Genomic DNA, 13,148 nt, shown 5'->3' on the forward strand with positions numbered 1-13,148 from the left:
AAGTTTTAAGCAAGTGATGTTATAGCAAAGGAGCCACCTCTCCTTTGGCAGCTTCAGATCCCTCTAAGCTCCCTTCCTCCTCACAACCTCCAGCCTGCACCATCTGCCATTTCACACCTCAACAATGCTTTTGAAGGCCCGCTACCACTTTCCACAACCCCTCTTCTGAGCTCTATCAGCTAGCCTAATGCCTCCGCATCCAGCTTTTTGTTGAAAAATGACAGTTTGCAGATCCAAACATATGGCTTACTCTCTTACAGTAATAGCTCACTTGGCCCAATCTAAGTCTGAATTTCACCACCCTCTGCTTACCGCAAGGAATCAGGGAGTTTAGAAACAGTGCACGGGCAAGTCCACAAATAAAGACAAACTGAACCACTCAAGTAGCTCAGAATTTATACTGCATTCTGTTGAGTTGTAGCCCCAAAAGTGTATTTACTTTAAAGCAAAGCATGGGAAAACAATCAAGTCTGAGATTACTGCCACCGCCACCAGCAGAGAACAAATGGCCTACTCCTGCCTGATGAAGCATTCAATTTCCAGAATATACTTGTGTAATGTTGTATCTTGTGCATATGTGTATGTGCAGTCTTATTTAAAGAAGAGTGTACACACATCTGCAAACATGATTTTGAGTTTAATTATTCACACTAATTCCTCTTACTTTCAGAGTACCAAAAGCTATTTCCAAATGAATTACATACCTAATTACTTCTCTTCACTGTTTCTTACTCACACTGGAAAGAAGCTGGTCCCTAACAGCCTGCACAGGCAACATTAAAATGGAATCACAATGTCTTGCCAAAGTTGTATTACTCCTTCACTCAGGTATAAGATGGCATTCAAGAAGGTCCTGGGAAGCTATTACTGCTTCACCACTATGCAGTGGCAATAATTTAATAGGGAATTCAGTGTTTAAAATTAAGTGATCATTTGATACCTAAGGTTAAATATCAGTTTCATAGCTCTGTTTTGTAGATACCCAAAATTAATGGCATCTCACCCCCAAGGTCTAGTAATTAACTGTTTCAACATAACTGTAATAGTAATTGTTTACTTTAATGGCTGTCAGCTACTGATGATAAAGGTATTGATTTTTGAATTAGAAACAGATGTGTTTAACAACACTTTGCACAAGCCATTGAGATTTATTTATGAGTTTCCTCGGAAGACCCTTTGGGAGTAAGGCGTGATGTACTCTCCAGAAAGAGCTTCAGCAATATGTATACCAATAAATAAATAAAAGGAATCTGAACAGTTAAGCTGAATACACACTGGGGAACGGCCAATGGTTCTATAAACTGGAAAGTCACACTGAAAATCACATCAGGCTGCCCAACGAGTGAAAAAAAAAATTAAGACCATCTTCACACCCACAACTCTTCAGTACAGACAGTTCCTTTCCAATGTAGTGTACTACAGCGCCCAAGTAAGATAAGCTGTAATGTCAAAGGACTTTTTCCCATGATAAGTGTTTTTATGCAAGAGCCTGTTCTAACACAACTGTATCAGAAAAAGCCACACCCTTAACTGAAAAAGCTGTGGCTGGAAAATATAAGTCCATAAAAAGCCCTTCTCTTGGAAGCAGCTATTTTCAAATATAAAAAGACAGTCAGAGGGAACAGCATCTATTACTGGGGGGGGATGGGGGACAACCCCCAAATCATAAAATCCAAATCACACCTTATAGTGTGACGCAATTAGATCCATTCTTCTAATACATATGTATGTATAAACACTAGAAATTTCAATAAGCCACCACATCAAATGACAGCTACCAAGCCAACTCACAGCATATTGTATTTATCACAGGGCATGCACATGTGTATGCAAGTACTATAAACAGACTGTTCATGAAATAAAACTGGTTTCTTGACAAAAAAATTATAAAATGTATAGCACATTTACAGGTACTGAGCATGTTTACAAAAAGCGTTCTGAAATTAGTATTAATATTTTGGGTTACTTTTCTCTCTGAAAATCCCCTTCTTCCCCATCCTCTCCTAACCCAAGCTAATTCCATCACAGGATTCACCTAAGAGGAAGTGGTGCTACAAAGTTTAGTTTAAACAAAAGAAGAAACTTTCAGAACAGGAATGCCATAGAATCATTCACATTAATATCCAGAAAGAATCAAAATCTCAATTTTTAAACAGCTTATGTTCTCAGCACTCAGTCTGAGATGATGCACATATAGTTAAATAAACTTAAACAGGTAAGACAGTGAATAACACCCAGTAAGAATCTACAATAATTTAAGGGTGCATTAAAAAAAAAAAAAACAACCCTTAAATCTAAAAACTATATAGAATAATTTAAAAAAAACAACATTGGATTAGGGCTGGGATCTCACTGTAGTAAATAAACACATTTAAAACTTTAATATTAAACTCATTTCAATACCTGAAAGTTGGCACAGATCTAAGTACTTATGCTTCTGGTAGTTTATAGGTTCAGTGTTTCTCACCTGAATCATCTCATTAATATTATGGGAACCTTGAGAAGATTTAAAATGTCCCACAATATGTACACTAGCAGGGACCAGCTAACTACATTTCTTGGAAGAAATTATTTTTGCAATCACTTAAAGGTTCATTTTGTTTTGTAGTAACTTGTAATGGGTTTTTTGCTCCTCCACACCCAGAGGAACTTGTTTTTACTAAGGCTGCAGTCGATGGAATTTGACCTAATCTAAAGGCTCACTGCCACCAAAGGACTGAGCATACCTCTTCACACTAATGCAGCTTTTAAGTCTGCTGAGGCCCGTTCAGAATAAAAATACACTCCAAGAAGCAGGAAGGAGGTTGTGACAAGAAGACAAGGGAACCTAAAAGACTTCTAAAAAATGTAAAATACACTGTCAACTCACAAGACAGTGCATGCAAAAAAACCTCCTACAGTTTTGATTGGCCTTTTTTAAGTTTAGGAGAGTTATGTGATCAAGACCTTACAAAATCAAGGCATTTCGGAGAAGAAAAAAAATGAAAAAAACTGCCCTCTTCCTGGTGGCTTACAATTTCTCTGTACAAAGTAACATGCAAGCAAAACATCTGTATGGGACCTTGTGTCAAATTTGCAAAGTAAATGAGCAGCACACTTGTCAACTATCAATACTATCCCAGACACCAGCAACAAAGATCGAGGGTAACCATTTCCAGAACTTATAGCTTCTGAGCTCTATTTTTAAAACAACATAGTAATTTGCTTTGTATCCAATTTTTTTTCTGACAGTTCTTTCAACAAGTTATCTTCTCTCAAACCAGAAATATGCCACTAAGTCTAACAGGGGTGAAAACAGATTTGACAAGAAGTTACTGGGGAAGGGACAAGGGGGTAGCAAAACAAATTAAAGTAACATGTTTTCTTTACTGTTGTGCAATCAGCAGTCTTTGAAGACTAAAAGTTACCTAAAGGCTCATGTAAGTGACAGGTCAGGCAGTGTGCTGGCAGGAGGAGGGAAAGGAGCTCTATTTTGGTTGCAAACAGAAAAGGACAGGGAAAGAACAGAGAAAAGACAGAGTAATTTCATGGCCCAGGAAAGAGACTTAGGGGACTGTGGAAAGCTACAGAGCTGAAATTACTGCACAGGGAAGTCAAGAGGTGACAGAAGGGAGAAATATGAAGGGAAGGGCTGAGCAGCACTGGCGTGGTGCAGCAGTGTGGGCAGCAAAAAAAACCAAGAGGTAACTGAGCCATTGCAAACAGTCTAAGTTCATGTGAAAACTGAGTTGGTGGGGAGATGGCAAGGAAGCAGAACATCCGTCTACAGAAAATAAGGTTTCATTATCACTTGCATTTTCTGCAAAAAAACTGTTCATAAATTTGCAGTGTTACCAATTCACTCAATATTCTGGTACTTTCTGTATTTTTTTCAATTTTCCTTTACTTTAGAATAACATTGGCCAAACTTGCTCCATTAAAAAAAAAAAAAAAAAAATCAATATAACTTTGTAATAGGGAAATTACTTACGATTTACCCTACAATCTCCATCATTATCAGTGAGAACATTTTGGCACCAATGAGACTGGATTTGTTCTTGCCATTTCAAATGTTTCCTACTGAACTTTTAAAAAAGGAAAAGCTGGCACTATCTTAGCAAGTCTAAGAACAAAGAAAGTAAATCATGACTGTACTACTTACCAGACAACATGCTTAACATCATGAACAAATATATTCTTTTTTAGCAAATGTTCCTAGCTCATGCATCTTCAGAATTTCCCCTGCTCTTTGTTTTCAAACAGGAAGAGACTATTTCATGAACAAGAACAGTTATTTATCTTGTACTGAATGCAGGCACCATCATCTTGCTTATTAACAGAGATGCTGCAAGTTAAATACTGGACTCTAAAAATTTAGAGAAATCCAACAGTAAGTTATCTGACCAAAAGTATTGCATTTTATATCTGTAATATCATGCCTTACTATCTATGACAGTAGTTCAAGAAACAAACTCTTTTAGACAACAAGGAAAAGAAAAGAAAAAATAGATCAAGTCCCAGAAACTTACTTGAAATGCACCTACTCTGTAAGCAACTCTTTCTCCTTTTCACCTTCTCTGAAACACTGAAATCAGAGGCGTAGCACAGTGGGCTGTAACTGATCACAAGGTTACATAAAGAACTGGCAAAAATTTATTTGGGTAAACTTGAGACCTCAAACCATAGAAAAGGGTAAACATTTATATACATTTTTAAGACACGGTATTACTTGTGTATAGAAGCTCATCAACATTTCTTATTATTTCCAATATTTACACTAAAAAAAAACCCTCTTAAAATTTAAGAGATTCTTTGTTAAGAACATAATAGGGCTAGAAATCTGCTTCAAATTAGACCTAAATTTCCAAATATTTATGAAGGGCAAGAATCTATGTAACAGAATTGTCAAAATAGCAGTTGCTACAGGCCTTTTACCATATAAAATATCAAATTGCTTTCCGATTGACAAAAATGTTATAATTTTCTTTGTTTAAAGAACCAATGATCACCAAAAAAATGTTTCATTAAGACCATATACTTATAATATTAAGTCCTTCCTTAATTGGCATCCTCTGACTGTACAGAAAAATTAAAGATCCTGCATTTAGAACAGGAAGCATAATCTACAGTAAATCAGAAGGAAAAAAAAAAAGAAAAAAGAAAAAACACAATTAACCCCTCCCCCCCCCAACATCTTGGAAATTATGTTATTTAAGAAACAAAACATCAAAACCTACTAATAAACAAGTTTTCTAGGCTGCTGTGTTAAGAGAGCATTTAAGGAGCCACAGGTAAAGCACAGCAATAACTATGTAAGGTTGTAAAACAATGTAATTGTTGTCTAGCTTTACCAAAGCCAAATGAAGCAGGTGACTGGGAAAAGCCAGTGCAGATTCACCAGAGGCAAATCATGCCAGACTAACCTGATAACCTACAACAAAATAACATTTCCTGTCAACATCGGGAGAGCAATGGATATTGTTTACCTGGATGTCAGCAAAGCTTCTGATACCTTCCCACAGCCTTCTGCTGGACAAACTGCCAAGATACAGATTGGATGGGTGGTCTGCAAGATGGGCAGGAAGCTGGCTCACAGTCCGCACTCAGAGGCTACTGATCAATGGTTTTTACTCAGGCTGGCAGCCTGTCACAAGCGGGGAACTCCCCAGGGATCGACAGTGGGACCCACACTCTTCAACACCATCATAAACGATCCGGACGATGGGATTGAGAGCACCATCACCAAGTTTGCTGATGACACCACACTGGGTGGTGAGGTGGATGCATCAGAAGGGAAAGCCACCTTACAGACAGACTAGGACAGGCTGGAAGAGTGAGCTAGCAAGAACAGTATGGAGTTTAACAGAGAAAAGGGCAAGGTCCTGCGGCTGGGACGACACAACCAAAGAGCCTGGTACAGGCTGGGGAGCAGCCTTGCTGAAAGGGACCCAAGGGTCCTGGTGGACAACAAGCTGAACAGGAGTCAGCAGTGCACCGCTGCAGCCGTGAAGGCAAGTCGAATCCGGGGTTGCATCTGCAGGGACATTACTAGCACAGATAAGAGATGTGATCATGCCAATCTACCAAGCGCTTGTCAGGCCACACCTGGAGGACAACTGTGTCCTGTTCTGGTCTCCACAATTCAAGAAAGACGCAGACAGACTGGAGAGGGTCCAAAGGAGGGCCAAATACAGCTGTCTAAACTCTGCAGAATTTTCAATATATATGGCTCAGAATACATAATTCAGTCCTTGCAAACGGAAGAGGGGAGAAGCCAGCATTAAAACTACACTAGAAGCTAAGATACAGAAAGGTAACTTCCTCCTTTTTAATACAAGATTTAAAAGACCAAGAGTATCAAACTTTTAGAAACATTCACCTCCCCTCCCTGACCTGGAAAAGCATTGTGTCCCAGAGATAGGACTCTGCAGGAAGCCGAGCATGACGCACAAGGAGGAACAGGGCAGCACACTGCACTATTCCTCCCCTCAGCGCCTGGCCTCACTGGAAGGTAGGGTTGCAGTCTACACTCACCATTGGTACCATTTTTATGTTAAAACCTCGCTAACATGATTTATTCATTTATGTTGGAAAGATCAAGTTTCCAACAAACAGCTCATTCCAAGCTAATTGACAATGGGAAGGAATCCCAATCTAAAAATGGGACTAGGAATAAGATTAAAAAGGGAATGACTCCTGAAACTGTTAACTCGTATCTCCTATTGACAAGTTTCTTCACAGTTTCTTCTCAGTCCTAGCCTTTTAACTTCCCTTTGCCTCTTCAGATTATTTCCTCCTCCAATTCTCCTGCTAAGCAGTTTACATGAGAAACAACAGCACAGCCATTTCTAGCCTCCAAGAATTTGCTGAAGACTAACAGTTTCAAACCAACTTACTAACTCAACATCGAAATACCTTACTTTCACTTCTCTCAGTATCATAATCTACTTGTTCCATGCACTTCTCATACAGCACTTCTGGAAATGTTCGGTACGTAAATTCATGAAAGATTAAGGAAAGTGAATAGCAGGAATCGTAACATAAAATGTCACACTGTTCATATAACAGAAACTCTCTATATAAGTACCTTAAACCATAGATACCTTAAGCTTTTCTGCTGAAACCCTAAAAGCTTCACAAGTGTATCAGAGAATTTGCATGCAAATTACAAAACAGGAATTTCACCAGTGTCTTTTGTATTTCTCTGGGCACAACGTGGAAGTATGAATTCTGCAAACTATCATATATTTTTCCACTGCCTCTTTACCAGAGAAGTACCAATGGTCACAGGTGGTAATAGCAGTGGAGACACTTTTCCTTTCTACTACTTTGGTGTCTGTTAGCCCTCAAAATAACTCCTTACAATTAGTAAAAAAACATGGGCTTCAGTGTTATGGTTCAGAGCAGTATCATAGTTTTCAGATAAATTTATTTTATGAAGTTGTACCAACACTGACATTGAAACCTGCATGTTGAACCTGGACTTAAAGAGCCCCCAAAATGAGTACTCGTAATTACACTGCCACATAAAAATATGCCAAATACCACAGAAGTTGATTTGCCTGCAATTTTATTTCAGAAATCTGAGTTCCAATTCAAATAAGCTTCTCAAGTAAAAACCACAGAGAATTACATAATTAATAGTGTAGCATCACAAAACTCAATTTAACACAGCTAATGCAAAGGAGTAGAACTGGATACAAAAATTAAGCCAGAATTACTCAGTGCTGGAAAGGCAAGATTAGAATTGCATTCAGGAGCTGTCATAGGTCACTATGTAGTAATTGCAAAGATTATGCTGTGGCCAGGTGGTCTACTGTAACCATAAAATAAAACAAGGAATATCAAGTAGCAAAATTATCTTCCCTAACTTTGAAAAAACCACTACTAGAATATTATTTCTGGTTCTCACATAGACACTTCAAAAAAAGACACGAAATATCAGAGTTCAAGGAAGGGCTACAAAAATGATCCGGAGAGTAGGAAAACCAACTTTTAAGGATTAGTAGCTTGACCTATTCAGTTAAGCAGAAAGATTGACTGGTCATAGAGGTGACAGGGCCTTTCAGTCCTGCTAACAAAAGCTTGGAGAGATTTAGCACTTGGGAGTGAATACCAGACACATTTGCCCTTGAATAGAGATGGAAGTTTCCTAACCGCATATGTACAATACTGAGTCAGTAACTTTGCTTTGAAAATCTTTATAAAACGCAAGTTTTAATCCAGTTTCCAGAATACCTTCTAGTATCTGTCTGTACTGAGATCAGAGTCCCGTCTGCTTCTGAAATCTATGAACCTGCCCATCCTTCTTACGTTTTGGGAAAAATAAGTTCCCACATGCACAATATGCTCGTGTTATTTGCAGCTTCCAAAGCACTTCTAGTATTCTAGCACTTTTTTTTTTTTTTTCCTAAATAGCACCTTCCTCTGCTGGTAGGTTGGTGACAGCTGGAGACTGAATGTCAGACAGAAGGCAGAAGTACTCAGAGACAGTACCAAAAATCCTCCTTAATCCTTCTCCTGTGCTCAGGTCAAACTGATCAGACTTGCAATTGGGACAAATTTTCCCTCAGATCAGGTAGGGTATCTCTTACTATTTTTTAATGATCTTCTGCAGCATGAAGTGCAAATCTCCTATCCAAATCATTCAGGCATACCCTACCTGAGAAATTTCAATTACAAAAACTACACAAGTTCCCAAATAACTTAGCTTGTCTCACTGGCTTCTTCGATGCATTCAGTTTAGTCCACTGAAACTGAACTGCTTAGGTTAATGGCTTTTAAAGTTAACAGCCTGTAGAATAAAAAGGGTTGCACTAGAGAGGTGATCTCTCTATGCGTTATTGACAAAACTACAACATTTGTTGAACAGAAAACATTATAGTGACAAGTATTTTTTCCAGTCTGCTTTCTTGTTACATGAAATTTCATCACTGATGTTGCAGAGACTCAGCTACAGACACCACTCAGTACTACACAAGAATGAGTCAAGTCACTAATTTTCGTTTTCATCCTCTAATTGTGCAGAAAATATCTGAGGCCAAGACAATGTAAAATTCAAATATTTTTCCACTATTAATATTCATGGATGGTGGTGGCAGTACCAGAAAACAAATATATATTTATTTTTGCATTCAGGGTCACGAGTCCATACAAATAAAGAGGTTTAACCCAAATACTGCTTATTTTTAGGTTTCTGTGAACCCACATGCACTTCCCAAGCCTCATGCCAAACGCACCAATAAGCCAGTGCCGTCAGATTTTTGAGCACAGGTCAAATCAGATCACCAGCTTTCCAAGGGCAGGGCCCCAGCTTTATCCAACAAGTATATGGAAAGCTTGAGACAAACTGATCAGCGTATCTGACCCAAAAATGAACACTGACCTTAAACTGAAGTTATAAAAGCCGCTAAACTTTTAATTCCAACACCGGATTTGTGGAAAACACAAAGGCACACATCAGTTTATCAAAGAAAGAGCCAAAACTGACCAAAGCAAAATTAGATGTTTAATTTGCAGTGTAATAAATCAGGTAATAAGATTTCCATAATTTTCACATACACACATTTGAAAACATATTTTCCTTGGAAACAACACACCTAAAGTCATGAAAGTCTCCAAATTCCTTAGCGGTACTCCACACAGTCCCCCAGAAGGAAAGCCATCTGCTTACATAGAGGTGGCACTTACCGAGAAGAGTCTACTGCTGCTTCACAGAATAGCAAGTTCAGGGAGATGCGCAGTGGTTGCACCAGTGGCTTTAGACAGAACTGAGAACTAGGTCAGGACCTACAGTTGAGGACAAGGTTTTACCACTGTCCGTCATAAACTTGGGGATGCTTCTGATACAGCAGGTCAAGAGGAAGAGCACACAGCACAGGCTCTTCCCCACAGCAGTGGAGAGGCTGTAGCACTGCATGAGAACTGTGGAAGTCATAAGCAGCTTTACCGAAGGAAGAAGACTCCAGAGCTCATTTGAATGCAGGACACAATACGAGTTGCAGGTTGTCTAAAGGAAAGTCACACATGTGCTCTAGGTGTAAAGACAAGAGGAAAGAGCAGCTTTCTTCTTCCCTCAAGATTTTCTTTTGACCTCAAGTTTCAGCAAAATACGCAAAATGAACAAGGCCCCTTCCACTATGCCGTATGACCACAGTAGCACTGTTTCACTTTTCCTATAGGTTTTTATAAGTAATAGTTTCTGATGGTACTACCTATTCCAGTGCTACCCTTCTGTTTTTTAGATAAAGGAGAGTGGACATTCTAAAATTAGACTTGAAAATCTACCTTTATTAAAATGTTTGTTAGGGTTTTCAAAAAGGTTATACCAGATCAGTGCCTAGGAAAAAACAAACGAACGAGCAAAAAGACCCCACCTATATACCCAGTGCTATCACAGAGATAAATAACTGAAAAACTTATGTTTAAAATTTACATTATCTTTAATGTTCATCACTGTTGAAGCTACTTGGAACCTGTGCTTGCAAAAAGTGCTGTGAATAACAAAAGCTTCTACAAATGACAGAAGAAATTAAAACTCATTTTTTAAAAGGAACATAGATACTTCCCCGATACTTTAAAAATGCAATAAATTTCAGTAACTTTATTCAAATCTAAAATATTGCATAAAGGATCAACTGAAATGCAGCAGTGCATAGGCGAAGTGGCCCCATTTTGGCCAGGATCCAGTTATTTTCATGTAGACTGAATAGCGAGGGATAAGATTTCTGAAACGCGTTGGCAATGAACAGAACAATGTCATTTAACCCTTCGAACTACACTGCAAAGATAACTTCTTCCAGAACAGCTGGATGACATTATTCATCTTTACTTACTTACAGGGGAGAGAAAAGTAGTCACAGAATCTTTTTCTCTTCAGTTACACATAAATAGGAAAAACACTACCCTAGACTTGTTAAAGCTATGATTTCACTTTATGCAAGCATGAGAGTTATTTTATAGGTTTGGTTGGGTTTTTTTTAAAGTTAATTCAGGTTAAATGCTGAAAACATCTCAACCAAAGAGAGAGAGATTCTGCTTCACAGTTTATTCTGATCGTATAAACAGAGCTTAGGGATTTATAAAAGCGTTCTGCAAAAAGGACTGCAAAATCAAAATACTCTAGTTCAACTACTGCATTCACCAGAAATTATTAGACCTTAATAACAGCTCTTACACATCCTGATTTGGAGACAAGACATTCTTACTGAAGCAAGGGCAAACTAAAAGTGCATAAGCGTATCAGTTTTGCTTTCCAGGCTGAAATGAAGTTTTAGTATGTTCCTTACATATTACAATAAGGAACGCAGTCACTAATGTTAGATTGTACTACATGATATCTATTTTTGTTATGCTAAGACATCTCATTCATTAACTTTTCTTGTGTTGTTCTGAGCTCCTGCTCTGAGGTACATGGTCTTGAAAAGAAATAATCTAACTTGCTATCCATCAACGGTGATAATTAGTTTTCAGAGAATTTGACATACACCCCTCCCCCCCCCCCTTTTTTAGGAGCTTATACTTCATTATGCAATTTTTATCTGAATCAGAGGCACACTAAAACTGTCTTTTTTTACACAATATCGCATTTTTATTGATGGATTTGTTAGGCAATGACATCATAAATCTTTAATATGTTCTGGCAGCATTTGTTGCTACTTAAACTTATGTCATAAACCCCAATAATAAAATTCAAGAATTACGTGAATTTCTTTATGGTTTTCAAGAAATGGTAAGAAAGTTATAAGCAATTAGTGTAGCTGCTCCAAGAGATTATGAAATCACAAAAAGAAGAATGAAGAGGCTAAGTAACTTGGCAACAGAGCCACAAGGTGAACTTACTGTTTCTTGATGAATTCATGGTTAAAATATACCTATAACTTTGGAGATCATACAGCAAATGCCCCACAAGAAAAAATCCCGCATTATTATGAGACTGGTTGGTTAAGATTTTTGAGATGGAACTAACCTGAATATTCATGACTAGGTGCATGAATTCAGTCATTATTTTCTGGCAGAGAATCCAAGTAACTCAGAAATTGCTACAGTGATTAGAGAGTGTGCAGGCATTATGGTGGAACCAGCAAGTTTGATATGTAAGCAGCACAAATGTTGTTGATGGGTGCATTACCGGTTTGAGCTAGAAAAGAGTGAATCAAAGTACATAAATGAGGTGAAGGTTAATACGAAGACTGGAGATTTCAAGCAGGCTTGAATCAGGCAGATGAAGGCAGTGGAGATGTTGAATTTTTCATGGATTTCTCATTCGCGTTCAGCTGAGGCTTTTCTGGGTGGCACCCCCCAGTTCTTTTATAGCACTTCCCAGTTTTGATGGGGGAGGAAGAGAAGGGCGGAAATCCGAATAAATTATGAGACCAATTTAGTCTCTTGACACAGTAGAATCAGGCAGAATTTAAAAAGCCTTTAAGCAGGAGGAAACAAATATCTTTGGAGAATGCAAGCCTAAGTATTAATTTTGACGTAAACCTTCCATGTGATATTTTATACTGCACTTGCACATAAAAAGAGCTTTGAAATGTGAGCCTCGCATATGTATCATCATTCTATTTCCAAATTAGACAGCTAACAGCCAGGCTTACTGAAGTTCCAAACACTCCTTTACATTGTGGTTAATCAGGCATTTTTAAGTCCTTCAGGTAGGTGAAAAATTTTTAGGAAGACGAAGTGGTTTACACCATCCTTTATCCACCCTACACTGAAAATTTCTGGACAGTGTTTAAAATACATGCCCTATATAAAGGATATTAACACTACCTTCATAGAAGTGACAGTAAGACAAAGTTCATCCCATTACACAGTTCCCAAATCCAAGAGCATTCTTTTCCATCTCTCAGAATGTTCTTGACAACTTTTATCTACAGATTAAAGACATATCAACTACAGAAAAAAGTCTGACTGGAACTCATTTTCCTACATTAGATTGTTGGTTGTTCCATATTAGGAAATAGCATGTCAAGAAACCCCCCATGAACTCTATTTTAGGAGCAACTCATGTCTGTTTTTCCCCAGGGAGTGTGAATGTGCTCCCCGCCCCAAAATTATGCAGTCATGTTTCCTACTTCTGGGTAAACCTCAAGGGTCACGCACACCCACATGGTAACAGATGAAACGCCACAAGAAAACCATCTTCCTGATCATGCTGTTGCCCT

General features: G+C 38.3%; 1 protein-coding gene across 13 annotated transcripts in view; it reads right to left on the bottom strand.

Moving 5' to 3' along the window:
• ADD1 (adducin 1) overlaps nt 1–13,148 on the bottom strand; it is a 66,592-nt gene that overhangs the window by 36,845 nt on the left and 16,599 nt on the right. Inside the window, exon 1 of one of the 13 annotated variants that reach the window (XM_069794862.1) lies at nt 9,670–9,835. The exons of the other annotated variants lie outside the window; for them this stretch is intronic. The gene's annotated coding sequence lies outside the window, so the exon portion shown is untranslated. Of the gene's footprint in view, nt 1–9,669; nt 9,836–13,148 lie in introns of those variants that run through there. 13 annotated transcript variants of the gene reach the window in all.

This window comes from Haliaeetus albicilla, chromosome 1, assembly GCF_947461875.1.
Source record: "Haliaeetus albicilla chromosome 1, bHalAlb1.1, whole genome shotgun sequence".
NCBI lineage: Eukaryota > Metazoa > Chordata > Aves > Accipitriformes > Accipitridae > Haliaeetus > Haliaeetus albicilla.